Genomic DNA, 9,047 nt, shown 5'->3' with positions numbered 1-9,047 from the left:
TCAGGGTCCAAGGGGCGGACGGCCGCCGCCCAGGGGAAGGAATTGCGCAGTAATAAAAAGACAAACGCTAACAGACTGGAGACTTCTTTCAAACATTTCCGGGCTCTCACAACAGGTTGCATAGAGAAATGTGCTTTTACCGCATTTTCTTGGCCAATAAAATATACGCAAGAAACTAAACTGAGAAAGAAACAAGCGCCTAATGAATCGGGCCAACAAACGACTACTAATCTAGCAGATAGAATGATCCTGACGGTGCGGATATATGAGAAAAAATGTAAGCATGGTATGCAACTACCTTATAAAGAGGTGGCAAGTCGTGGTACTGAGATGCTTAGCTCAATAATTTTCAACAAACTTGCTTCAAATCCTCATTTCAGGGTGATTGAAATATTCCACTCGATTGAGCACTATTGTATGAAAGCATTTTCGTTGGTATGCTAAAAGTGAGCAAACTATTCGTAGTAGAACACAGCATTCACAAAATACAACTTGAACAGGTTTGGGTGTTGTAAACAAAACAGCTAGGCGCCTCTCCAGGGCGACGACGCGCTTCGCTGCTGGCACAGAGCCCTACATAGATGAGCAGCAACAGCAGCGCATCGTTCAAGGCTGATTAAAGTCCTGTCATCTAGGAAACGCTTGCTAAACGGAGGGTACAAAACCGAGACCATCGATCTGCTGAAAAATCGATTACTAAAAAGCTCGAAGGATGACGCGACAATCGCTTAGCCGGCATGACGGCGGCAGTTGTATTTTGTTTCAAAGAGGGCGCTCCGTTCTTTCGTCCCTCCAACGGCCGCTCGTTCGCTCGGCTCGACGTTCGGTGGCACCGCGCACGGAAAATGCTTCTTTCTTCAAGAAATATTCCATGTAAGTTCTCAAATTTTTTCATTCAGGTTTTATAAAGCGTTTGTGTATATTGGAGCAAAATATTAGCCTCTTAGATTGAGCATTTTTTAAATTACAAGCGTTGTCTTACATTTCATTTTTGCTGCAGGCTGCGTAAGCCATGTGCTAGGGAGATTTGTCTTCTTTTAGCATATTTCTTACGTTGTTAACTTTTCAAAAGTGGTTCTCAAGTATGCGCGACTTGATTCCGATCTTTTTGCAGCTTATTTCAAGTTAAACCGTTGCTGTTTTGCAGAGTACTGATTTCCTAAAGTAAACAACTGCGTAGCATCGTAGCCCTAAAAGCCAACTTAGGATATTCACGGCGTTACATTGGCTGGAACGGCGTATAGCCGTCACTTGGCTCGGCCGCTCGGGTGACCTCGGGCGGGGTCGGTGGAGTCCGGGCAAAAGCATATATTTTCGTGTCTGGTGCGAGAAAACGCTAACCGCATGAGTCGCGCGGCAGCACTATGCGCAGTGAGCTGAGGACCGCTAAAGCATTGCCGCTCGGCGCTGTCGCCCAGGTTCTGGGTTTTTAGAAATCGCTCATGATGCTGGAACCAGCTCGCGAGGCAGCCAATCGCAAAAGGCTTTGGGGTACTCACCTTCGTTGTTTTTTTTGTTTGTTTTTTTTTGCATGCAAAGTTTGTTTCCCTTGTCCGGTATGAGCGAAAATCCTGCAGACGCTCATTTCGTCTGATCCGTGCATATATGAGCGCATCGAGACGGTTTAGTAAAAGCTTGGTAGGGTAGTATTGCAAAACAAAAAAGGCTAGTGTGGCTAGATATTGCTAATTTTCGAAAGTTGCAGAAAAACGCCACTGCTTTCAATCATGTCTGCATCGCAGTATAGTAGCACGCCGCTGCGCTGGGACCATTTTTTTGGGGGGGGGCGGGGGAGGGGGGGCTCGTCGCTTTTCAAGAAATTTCATCAGTGTTGCTGTTTAGTGCAAGAAACTGGATATAGCGTAACTATACTCATTTACTAAACGAAGAGGCGGCGCTAACAAAGCAAGGCTGAAAACGCGTCTCTGTCGCTGAGGTCCTTCGCTCTGTGCGATGTGCACTAGCGGCAGCGACAGGCGTTATCGTCGTCGTCGCGCGATGCATCGCCAGGAATTGTGGCCTATTTTTTTCTTTCTGTATCGTTGCTTCAGGTGCAATAGATGAGTTGCAAAACCTACACGTCAGCTTCCCGGTGCGGCAGACATTCCTGCACAATGGTGGCATAGACTTTGGGGTAATAGTTGGGTACAGTGCTAGCACATCGCCTGACGGGAAGGGTAATTCCCGCACCTCTTGCCCATTCGTCACAGTATCATTCGCGTGCCCATTGTCGCCCCGCTATTACCCTCTCCGGTTAGTGTCCCTTTTCTAAATTTTCTTTCTTCACCCCTAGGGCGACAGTGCTCCCCCCTTTATTCCAGTGTTAAGAATGCCTGAAAACCTTTCTCTGACAATGGCCTGTGCGTGGGGAACTGCATCCCAAGCAGCGTGGACTGAGGTAGATGCATGTACTGCACCTAACTATTATCCCTGAATCAGGTTCTGTCGCCACTGTGCATGAATTCCTGCCTCATAGGGAAGCCGACTTGTAGGTTTTGCAACTGGTGTGTTATAGCATGTCCAGCAGGGCGGGAGCCTTCAGTGTGAGCGCTGGGTGGGCTCAGACAATTTCAGTTCCAGGCCGGGTTCGGGTGTGTAGCATGAGGCCCGGCTCGGGCTCAAAATTTATGCCCGTGCACACCTCTAGTCGCGTCGGTTGTGTAGCACACGTTTGGCGCCCGTGCATGCTTTTAATTTTGTTCTCCGCACCATGACACTTTGCTCTAGCATCAAGACTGCATGAAACATCAGTATGCATTTTCCGGTCGTTATGCTAACTGATCGCCCCACCGCCCTGGCACAGCTATGTTATACCATGTGTAACATAGAGTTGCAATTAGTACTTTTTTTGAGACAGCTTTCAATTTAAATTATAGATTAACTAAACAGAGAAGAGCCGTGGTATGCTTTTATCATGATTTAGAGGCATCGATTTAATGGACTTTCTTTCCTTGCATTTAGGGCTCTTTGCTCTATAACGCCCGCAGTCCAGCTGCTCCACCTGTATCATCGCGCTGCTTTTGCACAAGCAATCATCTGCCATCAAAGGAGTGCTGCGTGAATGTGAGGCAGACAACATCATCATTTTGGTGCTGCATAACCTGTCAACAACTGTGGGAGCCTTGCCATGAAACATGCTGTGTGTAAGGAAGCATTGCCTCGGTAGGTATGGCACGTTGCCTTTGTTTTGCTTTATATAAAGGCTTTAAAAAAGGCTCTGCTGGCTTTTTTCTATATGATTGCATGCTATATGACTTTTTCTAGCTTTTTAGCTCAAGACTTACTTGTTCAGAAGTCTTGCCCACAGTATGCAGAAAATAATATCCTTCATGTCCCTGACAGTGCTTTAATAGCTGGTGCTATATTTCGTTGCTTTATTTCAACAGTATGTGGCTATTTCAAGTTGAGGCATGATTGAGTGAACCTGTGGTGTAATAGCACAATAACAGACATAGCTTGTTGAACTGACGAAGTAGTTGTCATTTGCGTAACACGGGTGAGCAGGTGCTTTAAGTGATGGAATATTTAGCATACTTGATTATGCTTGCATTACAAAAATTCGCAGGAAGCCTGTATTGAGGTTTCAGAGAAGAAAGCCATTAGGTATTGCTCAGGTTATTTGCCTTCCACTCTCCCTTCATTACTGCTGCCTGCACTGTATGTATTTGTTCATACAGACATGCAGTTATTGACTGCTTGTACATTTCTGGTTGCCTACACTGGCTTCAGTCCTGTAGATGTAATATTACTTTGATCTAAACCAGGCTATTTGCTCAAAGTGACAATTATAATCAATTCTCTCCCCAAGCTATTGAGATTTGCCATTAGCTCCAACTCGCTTTATTCGCAGCTGCAATGAATTTATTCTGTAACCCTAGAGCAAGACATTTGCAGAAAGGAGATCATCATGCAATACTCGTGCAAATTTTGTAAATTTTAGAGGACATTCTGTTTGTTTTTGCATATGCTTCTGTGTTCGGAAAACAGAGCAGACTTGCTTACAGTGCAGGAGGGGTGGGCTGCAAGACAAAAGGAAATTATTAGTGCAGCTGCTCATTTAGGCGTGCATTCCTTGTGCATTTATTGCTCTTATATATGTGCACCTTTGCCTGCATGCTTGCCAGGGCTTTCCCCATAATGGGTGGCAGTGATCTTGCCGCCTACCTCTCAGGAGGACTGCCCTTTACCAATTACTTGCCCACAACCAACTCACCTCCTTGGCTTCAAATTTGTCATACTCAAGGACGATTTTCTGTGTTTGATGTTACCAGTGACGTCACTTAAGATACACAGTGTACATCATTGGTCCATTAGTTTCATTTCGGGATGTTGTCACCCCTTATATTCCCTACTCATATTTCTACATCCCCTTGCAACTGCCAAACGAAATAAGACGTATAAAACTGCCAAACTCCCGCATTCTCTGAATGCTATGTCAACAACCAAAAAGCTTTTGCATGTCTTAATAAAAGTAGAAATGATCCGCCGATTATTTTTTTGATTGTCATGTCTAGTCAGACGGTTTAGTGAACTGCCACATGACCAAGCAAATTGCAACTGTAAGTGCACTGAGGAGTCATGCGTTAGAGCAAGCATATGGATCTTGTGTTGCTTAGCTGCTTAACTCCAAATATCCTCCTTTGTCAGACAAGATATTTTTTAGAAAACTGGATGGGGAGCCAGAAGAAAGCAGATTGGATTCTTAGCAGCATTGCTACTTGTTACACGTGCGTTCCACCCCTGTATACATGAACTCGGCAGTATTGGGTCGAGTACATCTGTCGAGTGAAAAATCAGTTGTGGGGTTCATGTATACACAGTCGGGTCGAGTAAAATAGGCGGCGGAGCGGGTTGCGTTAACTCGCTTGCAGGGGATAGGTTAATTCGCTTGACCCGCTTATCTAAAGGCATGTAGACGCTGTCCAGTCAGGGAGTCTAGTTATGGGGAACTCTGGGCTATGAAAAAGCCTCTGGAGCGGCGACGAGCGTCACTCGAAATGAATGCTTTTTAGCGCTCATCAACGATAAAAAATAATCGAAGCTCTCGATAGTAAAAGGCAATGGGATCAAATACGAGTAAGAACTTGCACAATAACTTCGAATCTCGATGCAACGCTCTGCTACGATACTTACTCACTAGAAAGCGAGTTCATGTAGACATCAGCCGGGTCGAGAATGATGACCTTGCTTACTCAACGATGATTCAACCCGGTGCTGTCGAGTCCATGTAAACAGGGCTATTGTACTTGTAATTTTAGGTGATTTCGTGTATTGCACATTAAATTTGAGTGATATTGGTGCTTTCTTGCGTATGTGCTGTTTTGTTCTGCAAACAGTACTATTTCTCCAGACACAATCTTATTTTTAATTTGAGTACAAAATATTGTCCATTTTTGAAAAAAAAAAACAATTTGTGAGTCTGTTAAGAAATTTTGATTTTGAAATATATTCACAAAATAGCAACGTTTTATAGATACTGAAATGTAAAATGTGTGCGAAACAACTTTTCAGCTCAGGATTAAACTGGTTTTTCAAAGAACTTATTGTGATAGGGTGAAAGTGAAAAATCACTGTTATGCTAGATGTATCGTTTTTTTATGATCCCATAGTCACATCAAGCATTCTATTTTATGGTGTGCTTAAGCAATGAAAATCATATTTGGCCTCAGATATTCAGGCAGATTACTATTCTCTATACCAAAAACTACTATGAATTGGTTTTAAGAAATCAGATGCCCGAGCACCACACCTATTACCTAGACATAAAATCACCCATGTATGCCTAAATGAATATAATCTTGCACGTGGAAGGTTGCCGATGGTATGGCCATATGATTAGCTGTGATGAGGGAAAATGCATACCTGGTAGGCTGCTAGCTGATAAGGAAGTACAATATCATTGTACTCAGATCTAGCATAACATTTTCCTGCCTATGCAAAGTAAATTTCTAGTACTTGCTCAATTGCTCATTGCAGGCTGACTGTAATAATTTTAGCTGAACAAGCATGCACTGTATGATTACTAGAACTTCTTGTTGGGCTTGTTCGTGTTTATTTATTATAAACTGAAGGCACCAAAACAATGCACGCACAAAAGAAAAAAAACGGGACAGAGTTCCACTCACAACTGATTTATTGTGCAGAACAGAGTACACATATATCTCACTGCAGGCACATGCCCAAGGAACACATTCAGCTACATCACATTCAGCATCATGTAGTTTAACATAAGCTATGTTCAAGAAATGCTTTCTCAGAGAAAGAGGCTGTGGTATGAGGCATGGGCTTCTTGAACATATCTTAAACTACATGATGCTGAATGGGTTCTTTGCGCATATGCCGGCAATGAGATATATATGTACTTTATTCTGCACAATAAATCAGTTGTGAATGGCGCTCTGTCCCGTTCTTTTTTTCTTGTTTGTGTGCATGTTGTTCTGGTATCTTTAATTTATAATGAGCACTGTATGAAAACTATTCCTTGGTACATTACAATTAAGGCAATTGTTTATAGTAGAATGCAGCAAGCAATAAAGCTGTGAAAACTAAAAAGCTGGAACTTGAAATGGTACGGTTATCTTGAGAATATTATATGCGTACACAGCCTTGAGAATATCTGCGATCTACACATCTCCCTCAGTTAGCTGATTGAAGATAGCTTGATTGACTCTGTCAGGGCAATTATTTCTCAATCCTGGCCGCAGTAATGTATGCGTGCCTGTAACTGGTGTACTGCAGAAAAATATTCTTTAATGTGTTCTTTAATATCATCCAGTCTTGCATGCTTAGTAATCCATCTTGTCTATTGCAGGAATGTTTAAGAATTTTTTAAAACTTAAAAGTTCTGGAGCCTGAACCATCAGATTTTCAGGAACTGTAATTCTATATGAACACTAAGCATCTACCTGAAGTTATCGGTTTGCCGGAAGCAGGTTTTTACTTCCAAATATCTTTCTTTTGTATCTGGAATGGATATTATTTTGCATATGGTTTATCATCCCTACGTCATAAGATGCTGCATGCCTTTGCAGGCCCAGAAACCTGTCGTAAAGTGCTCTAAAAGAAGAATGTGTGGCAATAGGCCTTCAATATATACAGTAGAACCCCTTTATAGTAAAGCCACTGAGGCCAGCAAAAATATTTACTATATCATGGTATTTACTGTATCAGTGGTGTGTGATGACATGGTCCTGAAAGTGCTGTCTAGTAGTTAAATAGGCACTTACTGAACACGTCTTCTTGCTTAATGAAAAAAAAAACCTAAATACCTTCCATCTCGCTTTTATCATCTCTTTGTGTAATTTTTTCATTATAAAATTTCTCTACATCTTGTGGAAGTACCTTTGAAGCATGAAGACGTGATTACGAATGCAACCAAGTTCGATTTCACGTAAAAACTAAAGCCTTGCATGAACATGGTGTCCCTTTTTGCTCTTTCTGTCTTTTAAAAGGCAATAAGTGATAAATTCGCATGGCACTCAAGTGCTGTAAGACCTTATTCGCTGCACCTCCACTTTCTGCCAGATTTGTACTGCACATTGCAGTGTATGTTGACCCATTTCTTTCCCTTCCCTATTTCTTGCTGCACGTTTACTCCTTTACTTTCTGAATGGAACACGCTGCCTCCTTACTATGTTTGTAGACAGCTTTACTTTCTTCTTCTTCGCGCTGCGCGCTTTCCCTCATCTGACTGCTGCTATGGCTAGTAGTAAAGCCACCTAAACGAACACTCGGGGTTATTCTGTTTTCAAATACAAAAAGTCTTGGCTTCGCGACTCTAGGTAGTGCGCGGGAGTCGTCGCCATGGCCAGAAGCACTTTAACCGATTTTTACCAAAAACATCTTTACTATAAAGGGGGGAAATGTACAGTTGCCTATGGAAGATGAACTGGGACTTCAGTTTCACTTTACTATATCAGAGGTTTTACTATAGCGGGGTACTGTATTTTGTACTCAATCGTATAGAGCACCCAGACTTCAAATATGTGTTTGGATAAGTGTTGAGAAGGTGAGTTTATATCTTATTGTGATATATGCTTGTCTTCTGTGCAGATGTCATTTGTAAGACCCACGGACCAATCTCCTCAACAAACTGTTCCTGAATGGTTGTTTCCTGCGGGGTGCCCAGCTTACTACCTGGGCCATGTGCTTCCCCCGCCCCCTCAACCTCATCACTTGATCCATTGACCCTTCACTGCCAACTATCATGCTCAACACAGTCCACTGCCATTTTCCATCCATGGTGGACACTGCCCTGAAATGCACCCATGCTCAGCCTCCTATTCCTGCAACACCTCTCGCACTACAAGGCTATGGTGCATCAACCCTGCTCAACATGTCCAGCCCCTTCCATCATGACCAATGCACACTGCACCCAATCACCTCTACCTGCACTACCTGATCATGTGCTGCTTAGTGCCCTGTTTCCAATTACACCTACTAGCCTCTCCCATATTAACCCTGTATCCAATGCTTCCTGCACTGCATTTTGGCCCTCTGATGTCCTTGTGGCATTTACATGTATATGAGCTCTCAATAAAATGTTTTCGGAAAATATTTTGCTTGCCTCATTTAATTGCACGGTTTTTATGGCTCCTTAGGGAGATGACATGCAAGGTGGTATTGGGAAATGACTGCATAAGAAAACCACAATTGTCAGAGTGACAGTTAAGCAAATGGCAGCAGTAAGGGCAAGGGTGAAATAACTGCATGGCTAAAGGTGGCTTAACAGTGGCAGGCCACGTGTGCCGATGAATACTTGTTGCATGCCAATAAATACCAATATATGATACTAGCGGCACGGCCGGTTTATTGCCAATGTCAGATGTGCCAGTGAATACTAGTGGCATGCCAATACGTGACACTAGGGGCACGGCCAGCTGATAGCCTATGTTGGCAGTGCCAAGACAGGTGCAATGTTGGCATATAAGCCGGACCAATATATAAAAATGTAGTAATTTCTCAAAAAGCCAGTGTTACGCCAATGTTGGTACCAATTTTTGTCGACGTTGGGCCGGGATTGGTGCGATGTTGGTGTGCTGCCTGGG

The 9,047-nt window shown here is 43.1% G+C and overlaps 1 long non-coding RNA gene across 1 annotated transcript; it reads left to right on the top strand.

Moving 5' to 3' along the window:
• The first annotated feature begins 790 nt into the window (after window positions 1-790).
• Window positions 791-8,544, top strand: LOC146200824 (uncharacterized). The gene is made up of 3 exons (XR_014705270.1): window positions 791-873; window positions 2,962-3,162; window positions 8,053-8,544. It is a non-coding gene; the product is annotated as an uncharacterized LOC146200824 (long non-coding RNA).
• The last annotated feature ends 503 nt before the right edge of the window (window positions 8,545-9,047 follow it).

Source organism: Amblyomma maculatum, chromosome 2 (assembly GCF_055883805.1).
Source record: "Amblyomma maculatum isolate TAMU_Amacu chromosome 2, ASM5588380v1, whole genome shotgun sequence".
Classification (NCBI taxonomy): domain Eukaryota; kingdom Metazoa; phylum Arthropoda; class Arachnida; order Ixodida; family Ixodidae; genus Amblyomma; species Amblyomma maculatum.
The sequence above is the reverse complement of the archived record's forward strand: the minus strand, read 5'-3'. Positions and strand labels throughout refer to the sequence as shown.